Here is a 9,337-nt window from a genome sequence, read left to right as displayed (position 1 = left end):
TTCTTCCTTCACATAACAGGGTGGGGGTGGGGCAACATGTGGCTGGCAGCCATCTTGGCTGCTGGCTGACCTCACCAAGATGGAGGGGGACGGCCATGTGACTTACTGTTTCAGGTCACTTACGTTTTCTCTCTTTCTCTCACAGCCTCTAGGGGAACAGAACTTTTATTTTTACTTTATTTGTATTTTTTTATTTTTTAGTTTTTCCAGATAGGGTTTCTCTGTGTAGCCCTGGCTGTCCTGGAACTCACTCTGTAGACCAGGTTGGCCTCAAACTCAGAAATCCACCTGCCTCTGCCTCCCAAGTGCTGGGATTAAAGGCATGTGCCACCACCGCCCGGCACCAGGATGATTCTCAAACGCACCTTTACTTCTCCAGAATAGAGCCCTTATGTACAGTTTCAGGGTGGGTTAGGGTCTGGCAGCAGATAACGCCTATTGGTTTGGTTTGAGAGCTTGGAGATACCTCATGTACATGTAGGAGAGCCTGAGGCACTATTCCTCATGACTGATGGTCACAGGCCTCTCTTTGGGAGGGGTTGTGGAGGGCTGAAGCTGAATGAAAAGAACCAGGGCCTGGGGGCAAAAGCCGAACACCTGCCATCCAGATAATGGTCAGGGGTTCAAGACTCACTCAATCAGGTTTCCAGCTGCTTCTCCCAGCCCAGCACCCCACACCTCAACTATTTGTTTTCATAGGGGGTGCTCCTTTGAAATGACAGATGATGACAGTGCTATTAGAGCTCTGACCCAGTTTCCACTTCCCAAGAACCTTCTGGCCAAAGTGATTCAGATTGCTGCATCCTTCTCCACAGCTGAGGTGAGTTGGCTCTCCTGAAGGTGTGGGCTCGAGCAGAGCAGCCCACGTGTTTGTGCCTGTCTCTCCCAAGGCTAAGCAGGACAGGAGCCTTGGGGGTGGGGCAGGGATGAAGATATCTGTCTTAGTTCCTACCTAGGCCACCTAGAAGAATATAGGATCCTTGCTGGATAGAAAGGATAAGGCAGCAGGGCCAGAGAGGAAGTGAAAACAGTCATACAGTATAGGTGGGCATTACTGGGTAGAAGATCCAGACCTGGAACCATGTGGTGGGGTTAGGAGTATGAAAGAGTAGGAGTGGGTGCCTGATTCCTAGACTGTAAGTGACATCACTGATGCTACAGCAGGGCTCTCAGGAGGACTGATAAAGAGGTATAAAGCCTTTACTCTGTCAGGACATGCCTAGGATTTGACTCCTGTTTAGAGCTTCAGCCCTAGACTTTGCTGAAAGTGCTGATCAGATGAGGGTTAGGAAGACAGGTAGTGGCACTGTATGAATCCCATCTTCTACTACAGAAATTGAGAAGCAAGTTCAGAACTAGGGTCACTCAGGGTCATTGGATGAAGAACATAAAGCAGAGAGACAAGAAGGAAGTCACAGTACATACAGAACCATGTTTGGTTGAGCCAAGTCTGATCTGGCACTTTGGTGCTGTAGATCATGGTTAAGTCCATCTCTGGGTTCCTTGAAGTGCTGAGATCACCCAGCAGTCTCTCTGCATTCCCTGCCTTTTGTAACTTCCTATTTATCTTCCACGTAGAACCTCATGCAGTTCCATACTGTGGGCACCAAGACCAAGCTGGCTACACTCACTCTGCTCTGGCCCTGTCCCATGACCTTTGTTGCCAAAGGGTGCAGCAAAGCTGAGGCTGAGAATAAGGCAGCAGCCTTGGCTTGCAAGAAACTGAAGGAAAGTCCCTTTGCCTATGACAAATTGGTCTACTGTTCAAGGTACTAAAACTCACCAGGCCTTGAACTGTTTCTACCCAGGTAGGAAAGGAGCTGGTGGCTCATCCTTGCTCATATTTGTCAACTCTGGTCTGATGTCTGCTTTCCCAGTCTCTGCACAGTGACTGTGCCTGGGAGCTTAGCCTTAACACTTGGTCAGAGCCTAGGTGGCCAAAGAGATCCTGTTCACCATGGTGGCCAAGAAGATAACCTGACATGCAGCTAGGATGAAAACTTAGGAAGAGACAGTAAGGTGATGGCAGTGTGTCCATCATCTGGAAAGTTGTGTGCCTCTCCACCCCTTTTTAAAAACATTTTTTATTGTGTTGACCATGGCATACATGTGGAGGTCAGAGGAAATATGCAGGAGTAAGGTCTCTCCTTTTACCATATGGATCACAGTGATCAAACTCAGGCCATCAGACTGAGTCACAAACATGCCCTCCTCAAGACAGGATCTAGTGTATGCCAGGCTAACATGGTACTTGCTACACAGTGGAGGATAATCTTGAGTTCTGATCTTTCTGCATCCACCTCCCAGGTGCCTATGCCACCTTGCAGTGCTGGGAACCAAACTCAGAGCTTCATGTGCTAGGCAGCTGACTGACTAACCAACTTTAACTCCATTCCTAGTCTGCCCTCTACCTGCTTCCATTTGCAACAGGACCATACAACAGCTCAGCTTGGCCTGGTACCTGTTACATTGCTCAGGTTGGCTTCCAGCTCACAGTCTTGTCTCAGCATCCCAAATGGGCCAATTATCAGTGAATACCAGTAAGCCTGCCAAACTTTTTTTTCTTCCTAGTATTGGGGATTGAATATATGGTATCCTCATGCTTGGTGGCCACTATACCACTGTGCTCTATCTAACAGTTCCCTTGAAGGAGCTTTGGCATCAGCTAATGCCACAGGTTTGGAACTAACATTGTGAGTGATTGACAAGAGAAGTGAGTTCATCTGACGGATGAAGGTTCAGTTTCAGTTTTCAGAATATGGAATGAGCCTGCTTTACTGAGTGGTCTGGTGTATCTTTGTGAGTTTGGTTTTGGGACCCATGTCTTATATTCCTCTGATGGTGAAAGGTACAGCTGTCAACTTGGAGAATATGAGGAGTTCATGACTTGGTGGTACTTTATACTATTATCCTAATACTTCGAAGGCAAAGCAAGAAGATCATTATAAGATCGAGGCTGTCATGGACTATATAACAAAGCTGTATTAAAAAAATTAGAAACAAAAAACTAGTGGGGTGGTGGAGGCAGTGGTGCATGCTTCAATCTCAGCACTCAGAGTTTACCCTATCACTTGGGAGGCAGAGGCAGGTAGATCTCTTGAGTTCCAGGCTATCTTGATCTTCAGAACCAAAGGGCTACACAATAAACTCTGTCTCTAGGGGGAAAAAGACAAGAACAAAAGACAAAACAAATTCAGAAAAAAAGTTGCAAATAGGAGGTGAAGTGAGAGAGTAGATGTGCTGAGCTGGGTCTCACTGCAGCATGTTTAGGAGTCTGCCATTTCAGTTCATATGCACACGTCCCACTCACAGCATGGGAGAAGCTGTCTGGGAAGGGGCATAGTGCTGGGCAGCTGGGTGACCAGCTGACACATGCAGACAGCAAAGGGGTAGCATTAGGGCCTTTGGTGGTCTAAGCACTAGGTCTTTAGTTATAGAAGAGGTAGAGGAAGTGAGAAGATGTCCTTTGGGGGAAGCATGGACTGAGCAGAGACATTGTACATGAGAGAAACACAAAGGTAAGGAAAACTGATGGGCTCACATTTGTTTAAAGGTCATATTTCATCTCACTAGGTGATTTTAAGCATGTAGTGAAACAAACAAGCATTTTGCTTTAAAGAAACTATTTTAACATGTTCAGACATTTACAGGACATTCCATGTGCTCCTGTATGATAAGGTCACAGATGGCACTGTCCAGAAAGTTACCAGCAGGACCTGCTAGCAGGATTTGGGTGGGGAAGCCGTGGTGAGTCTACACAGGGAGAGTTTGTGGAGTAGGGTCTTCAAGGACCTGCCTCACTGTCTCAGGTGTGTCCTGGGAGTTTGTGGGGATGAGATTGGTCTGGGATACATGAAGGCTGTGGACACACCGAAAGAGGCTGTTCTTGAGCTGCACTGCCTGTGCAACATTTAGTTGTTAAAAAAATTTATTAACCTAAGATAGAGTTATCCTATGTAGCCCATGCTAGCCTGGAATTTGTGAAAACTTACTTCTACCTCCTGAGTGCTGAGATTTTAGGCAGGAGTACCATGCCTGACTAAAGTTTAGTTCCTAAATTAATTTTAACTAGTTGGCTTACCATATCCCACAGGTTCTGAGCCAGTCTCGTCTAGGAACATAGACTGAGCTATAACATGTCCTTCTACAGAGCCTGGGCCTTGTGGACAGGAACAATGAGCTGCTTACCCATGCCATGTATAACCTGGCCTCCTTGGGTGAGTTGGGTGAGACCCAGTGCCAGCCATGTATCATCCAGGTGCCTGAGCCCATCCTTGGCAAGATAGAGGCTTTCCTGAGTCATGTAAGCATCCAGTCTTCCATCCCACTGTCTCCCTCTCCAGACTAAAGGCTATTTCTTCCCACAACAGGCACAGGAAGTTCTCTTTTCTCATTGAGCAGGGAGCCTTATTCCCCTGGCCCTAAGTCCCCTTAGTCATGCCTATGAGGTATAAGAGCAGCCACAGCCCAAGTTTTCTGCTCTGTGGGTTGGGCCCCAATGATGTGACTCAGGTGAAGCCTTTGGAGGGCTGACTGCATGAATGAAGAAGGCAGGCACTCTGTCATTTTACTGCTTCTTTGTCCTCTAGTACCCAGTGGACAGTTCATGAATTTCCCCAGAACTCTGGCTGCAGAGTGATGACATCTTGCCTTTAGGCAAGGACTCAGGGCCCTTGAGTGACCCTATCACAGGCAAGTCATACATGCTCCTGTTGGAAGCAGAGGAGGTGCACTGAGCCAGAGCTCAGTGGTGGAGGAGGGGGCCAATCTGGCAGGAGGCCCCCCAGCTACCTGTGGACCCTCATTGGGACACTATCCTCAGTGCCATTGAACAACACCCAGGGGTAGACATCTCTGGGGATACAGGCTGTGGGAAGACCACATGTATCCCTCAGCTGCTGTTGGAGCGCTATGTGACTGAGGGTCGAGGTGCCTGCTGCAACGTGATCATCACACAACCTCTCAGGATCTCAGCTGTGTCTGTAGCTCAGTGGGTCAGCCATCAACTGGGCCCCTCCTTGCTCTGGAATGTGGGTTTCCAAGTATACTTGGAAAGCAAGCTTCCAGCCCGAGGTGGGGTGCTGCTCTTCTGTACCATGGGTATCTTGCTTCAGAAATTGCAGAGCAATCCCAGCCTGGAGGATGTGAGCCATATCATTGTAGATGAGGTCCATGAGTGGGATGTGAACACAGACTTCCTGCTGATTCTGCTTAAGAGCCTGCAGTGGCTCAACCCAGCTCTTCAGCTAGTGGTCCTGAGTGCTACAGGAGATAATGAACAAATTTCCCAATACTTTGGGGGCTGCCCTGTTATCAAGGTATCTGGCTTCATGTATCCCATCAAGGAACACTACCTGGAGGACGTCTTGGCTAAGCTGGGTAAACACCGATACGCACACTGGCATTGGCACCATGAGATGAGGGTTAACCCTAACCCTAACCCCTGTTTCCCAGGGTCTGGAACTTTCCTTTGAATTCTCTCCTCCCTAGCCTTATGGTAGATCATTATTTTCTTCCCAAGCCTATCTCCTTGATAAAAACTGGATAATAATCATGCTTTATTTGGGACAAGTATGTGCGGGCTAGAGTTTACATACTGAAGCCATACTGAACAGCTGCTAACCCTCATTGTGTTCCTGTGTGACTCCTACCCCATGACTCTCAGTGGCCTTTCTTCCCCCACTCCAGTCTGAAGATGAATGTGCACTTGATTTGGACCTTGTGACTGATCTGGTTCTACACATAGATGCCCATGGGGAGCCAGGCGAGTGCTTCCCCCCAGTTTTCAGCTACACCCTTTCCCTATTAGTTGGACCAACCAGCTCATGGCTGCAAGGTCACTTTACAGGTGGGATCCTGTGCTTTCTGCCTGGCTGACAAGAAATCAAAGGAGCACAACAATGGCTCTAGGAGGCCCTGGAAAGCAAGTACCTCATCTTATCAGGTGAGCTTCTGCACAGTAATGAGTCTTGCTCTCTGTGGTAGGGAGTGACCCGGACCATACTTGTTTCTCACTTTGATCATTTGGACTTCAGTTGTATCAGGGCCAGGGTTGGGTGAGGGATCCAAATTCTTGCCTTGCCCTCAATATGGAACTCTTCTGGCTGAACAGTAAGTGAAGCCCTTTTGTATCTTGCTATCAGTGCATTCCAATATCCCCATGATGGATCAGAAGGCCATATTCCAACAGCTGCCACTTGGGGTACATAAGATTGTATTGGCCACCAATATTGCTGAAATCTCCATCACAGTTAACGACATTGTGCATGTCATGGATAGTGGTCTGCACAAGGAGGACCTCTATGACCTGAAGACCAAGGTGGTGCTTCTCTTGGGCCCAACTAACCCAGTGGGAAATGATTGCAATTCTGAGGTAGCCCCTAGTCCCGATCTACTGGCGACATTCTTTTTGTGTGAAGGCCACACATATGGGAAATGTTCTTGTTGAGAAGTGATGAGGGTGACTGGAGATGTGGGTAGACAAGGCCTTGAGCACATGTAGGTTTTCTGCCTTCCCCCAGGTGTCCTGCTGCGAGACCGTGTGGGTGTCGACAGCAACTGTGATTCAGTGCTGGGGCATGGCAGCCCACTGCCAATCAGATTTTGCCTACTACTTGTTCCCGGAGGAGCTGGCTGGAGAAAATGATCCCTTTCCAAATGCCAGAGATCCTGTGCATACCTCTTGAGAACCTGGTACTGCAAGCCAAAATTCACATGCCTGAGAAGATGGTGCAGCAGAGGCAGAGCTAGGGAAGGGCTGGATCCTGGACAAAGCAGGTAGGACACAGGCTCATGAGAGCATGGTTCTGTTTGCTCTAGGCAGTAGAGTTCCTCTCTAAGGCTGTGGACAGTCCAAATATCAAGGCAGTGGATGAGGCTGTGATACTGCTCCAGGAGATGGGTAAATGGAGGCTAGGAATGGTTGGGATGTGGAGTGGCTCATGGGAGGGACTGACTGAGCTGTTGAGTGGTGCTGGACCAGCAGGAGTACCTAACCACCTTGGGGTAATGCCTGGCCCACATTTCTACTGACCCCTGACTAGTGTTGGCTGCCATCTTCCATTGCCTGCACCCACTGCTGGTGGTTGTTTTCTGTTTTATCCAGGACCCCTTCAGCAGCAGTTTGCAGAACCTGGCAGAGGTAGACAAGGTTAGACCCAGTGCTTCCTATAGCCCTCTTGCTGTCTATTCACACCTCACCAATTGGACAAAGCAGGTGTTCACCTCACCATTTGTCCTGAGATGGACTCTAGTCACTCTGCTGACCCCTGTACAACATTCTCCTTTCCCAGGTGAAGGCACTGCTGTCCCATGACAGTGGCAGGGACCATTTGGCCTTCGTGTGGGCTGTGACTTGCTGGGAGGAGGTACTCCAGGGAAAACTATCTGGAAGAAAACCTCTATGCCTCTAGCTTTTGTTTCATTTACAGTCAGCTGAGCCCCCAAGAGGGACTCCTGAGCACTCCCTCCACTTCCCCCAGAGCTCCCATGCCCAGTCCTAAGGTTGGGTCTCTGTTCACACTGCACTTAGACTCCCCAGGGCTCATCAAACAGTTCTCAGAGAATATTTATGAGGCTTTCCTAGTGGGAAAGCCCTCTGACTGCACATTGCCCTCTGCTCAGTACAGTGAGGAAGAGGAGCTGGTGAAGGGTGTGCTGATGGCCAGCCTCCACCCCAACCTCATCCAGGTGCTTCCTCTAGGATCGGGTACTTACCAGGTCCCCACCTTTCTCCAACCCTAGCTCCTTGCTCATATTTCTTTTGTCCCTTTAGGTGAGGCAAGATAAGTTACTCGGCAAGGCAAGTTCAAACCCAACAGTGTCACTTACTGGAACAAATCTGGCAACATCTTACTGCACAAGTCGACCATTAATAGGTGGGTTACAAGCAGGATTAGATACAGAGGGCCCCAGAGGTGTAGCTTCACACAGCACTTTGCTGCCTAGGGAGACCACCCAATTATGGAGCCGATGGCTGACATATTTCATGGCTGTCAAGTCCAATGGTAGTATCTTCATACGAGATTCCTCCCAGGTGCACCCACTAGTTGTGTTGCTCCTAACAGATGGGGACGTGTACATCCGAGATGGGTACCACTCTCACCATTCCCTCTGGAGTGATGGAAACATGCAGGAAATGGGTGTGGTATCAAGAGGATCTCTCTTCTGGAATGTTCCATGATTTAGTGCATCAGGGGCTATAAATGAAAGAATCAGGAGCCAATAAATCAGGGAATCTTTTACACTTAGAGGAAAGATAAGCTGAGGTGGATGTGAAATACCCAGACTTGGAGTCAATCTGTGTGGGTTAGGGATCAGTCACCCATCTTCAACTTTGAGACTCAAGAGGTTTTAAACATCATCATATCCCTTCCTAGGTCCGAGAGAGGATGGCAGTCCTTTGTTCAAGGGTGAGCTGAAGACCATTTCATCCCATCTTTGGAGTTCCTGAAGTCTCCTGGATTTCTGGAGCTGACCATGGTACTGACAGTTGCCCAAGGACAATTCAAGAGAGCTGGCACATGCTTCTGTTTACTGATAGTTTCTAAGTGCCTTGTGCATGGATTAGGTCACTTCATTCTTCTCTCAGCTCTCATCATTCTCAGTGATTGATAGGCAAAGGAGAGTTTAGAGAGGTTAACACACTCAGTTTATGAGTTCCCAGTCAGTCCCTACCCCAAAACATTTGATCAAAACTGTTCTCAACAGAGCCATACCAAGCTTTGAAATTTTCACTTATCTGACACATGCTAATATGGCAAACTAGTGTTTGCCATCTCAAATAGCCAGAATGGTTGTTGTGGACTGAGCAGAATGAACGCAGGTTGGTTAGGACTGAAGGTGTGGATCTGTTGGTAAACTGCTTGTTTAACATATGTGAAGCTCTGCATTTGATTCTCAGCATTGCATAAAACCAGTCAGGATAGCACATGTTTGTCATTCCATCACTTAGGAGTTCAGTGTCATCCTTGGAGACATTACCCTGAAGATCGAGCTGAAGACCGGATGTGATAGATGAGACCCTGTCTCAAAAAGAAAGAAAGAAAGAAAGAAAGAAAGAAAGAAAGAAAGGAAGAAAGAAAGAAAGAATCGAGTAAGCTGCCATTGAAAGTCCAAGATTCATTCAGTGTCTACTTTTCTGCCAGACTCTTGGCCTTGTAAAGAGAATTCCATTGTGTTCCCACAACTTAGCAGTGTTTCATACTTAGATGCTACACAGCAGATATCTGATAAATCCAGTAAATTCTATGTGATCAATGCATTGTCTTTATTATTCATGTATGGGTTAGTTCAGCATTAACAGAAGCATGGACCAATGTACATTATACATTTTCAA

At 47.8% G+C, this 9,337-nt stretch overlaps 1 pseudogene; it reads left to right on the top strand.

Annotated features, from left to right (window-relative positions):
• The window catches only part of LOC114631414, a 26,819-nt pseudogene extending 17,800 nt beyond the window's left edge, over nt 1-9,019 (top strand).
• Nucleotides 9,020-9,337: the final 318 nt, after the last annotated feature.

This window comes from Grammomys surdaster, unplaced genomic scaffold, assembly GCF_004785775.1.
Source record: "Grammomys surdaster isolate TR1022 unplaced genomic scaffold, NIH_TR_1.0 362, whole genome shotgun sequence".
Lineage (NCBI taxonomy): Eukaryota > Metazoa > Chordata > Mammalia > Rodentia > Muridae > Grammomys > Grammomys surdaster.
Note: the sequence above shows the minus strand (reverse complement) of the source record. Positions and strands in the feature narration are given on the sequence as shown.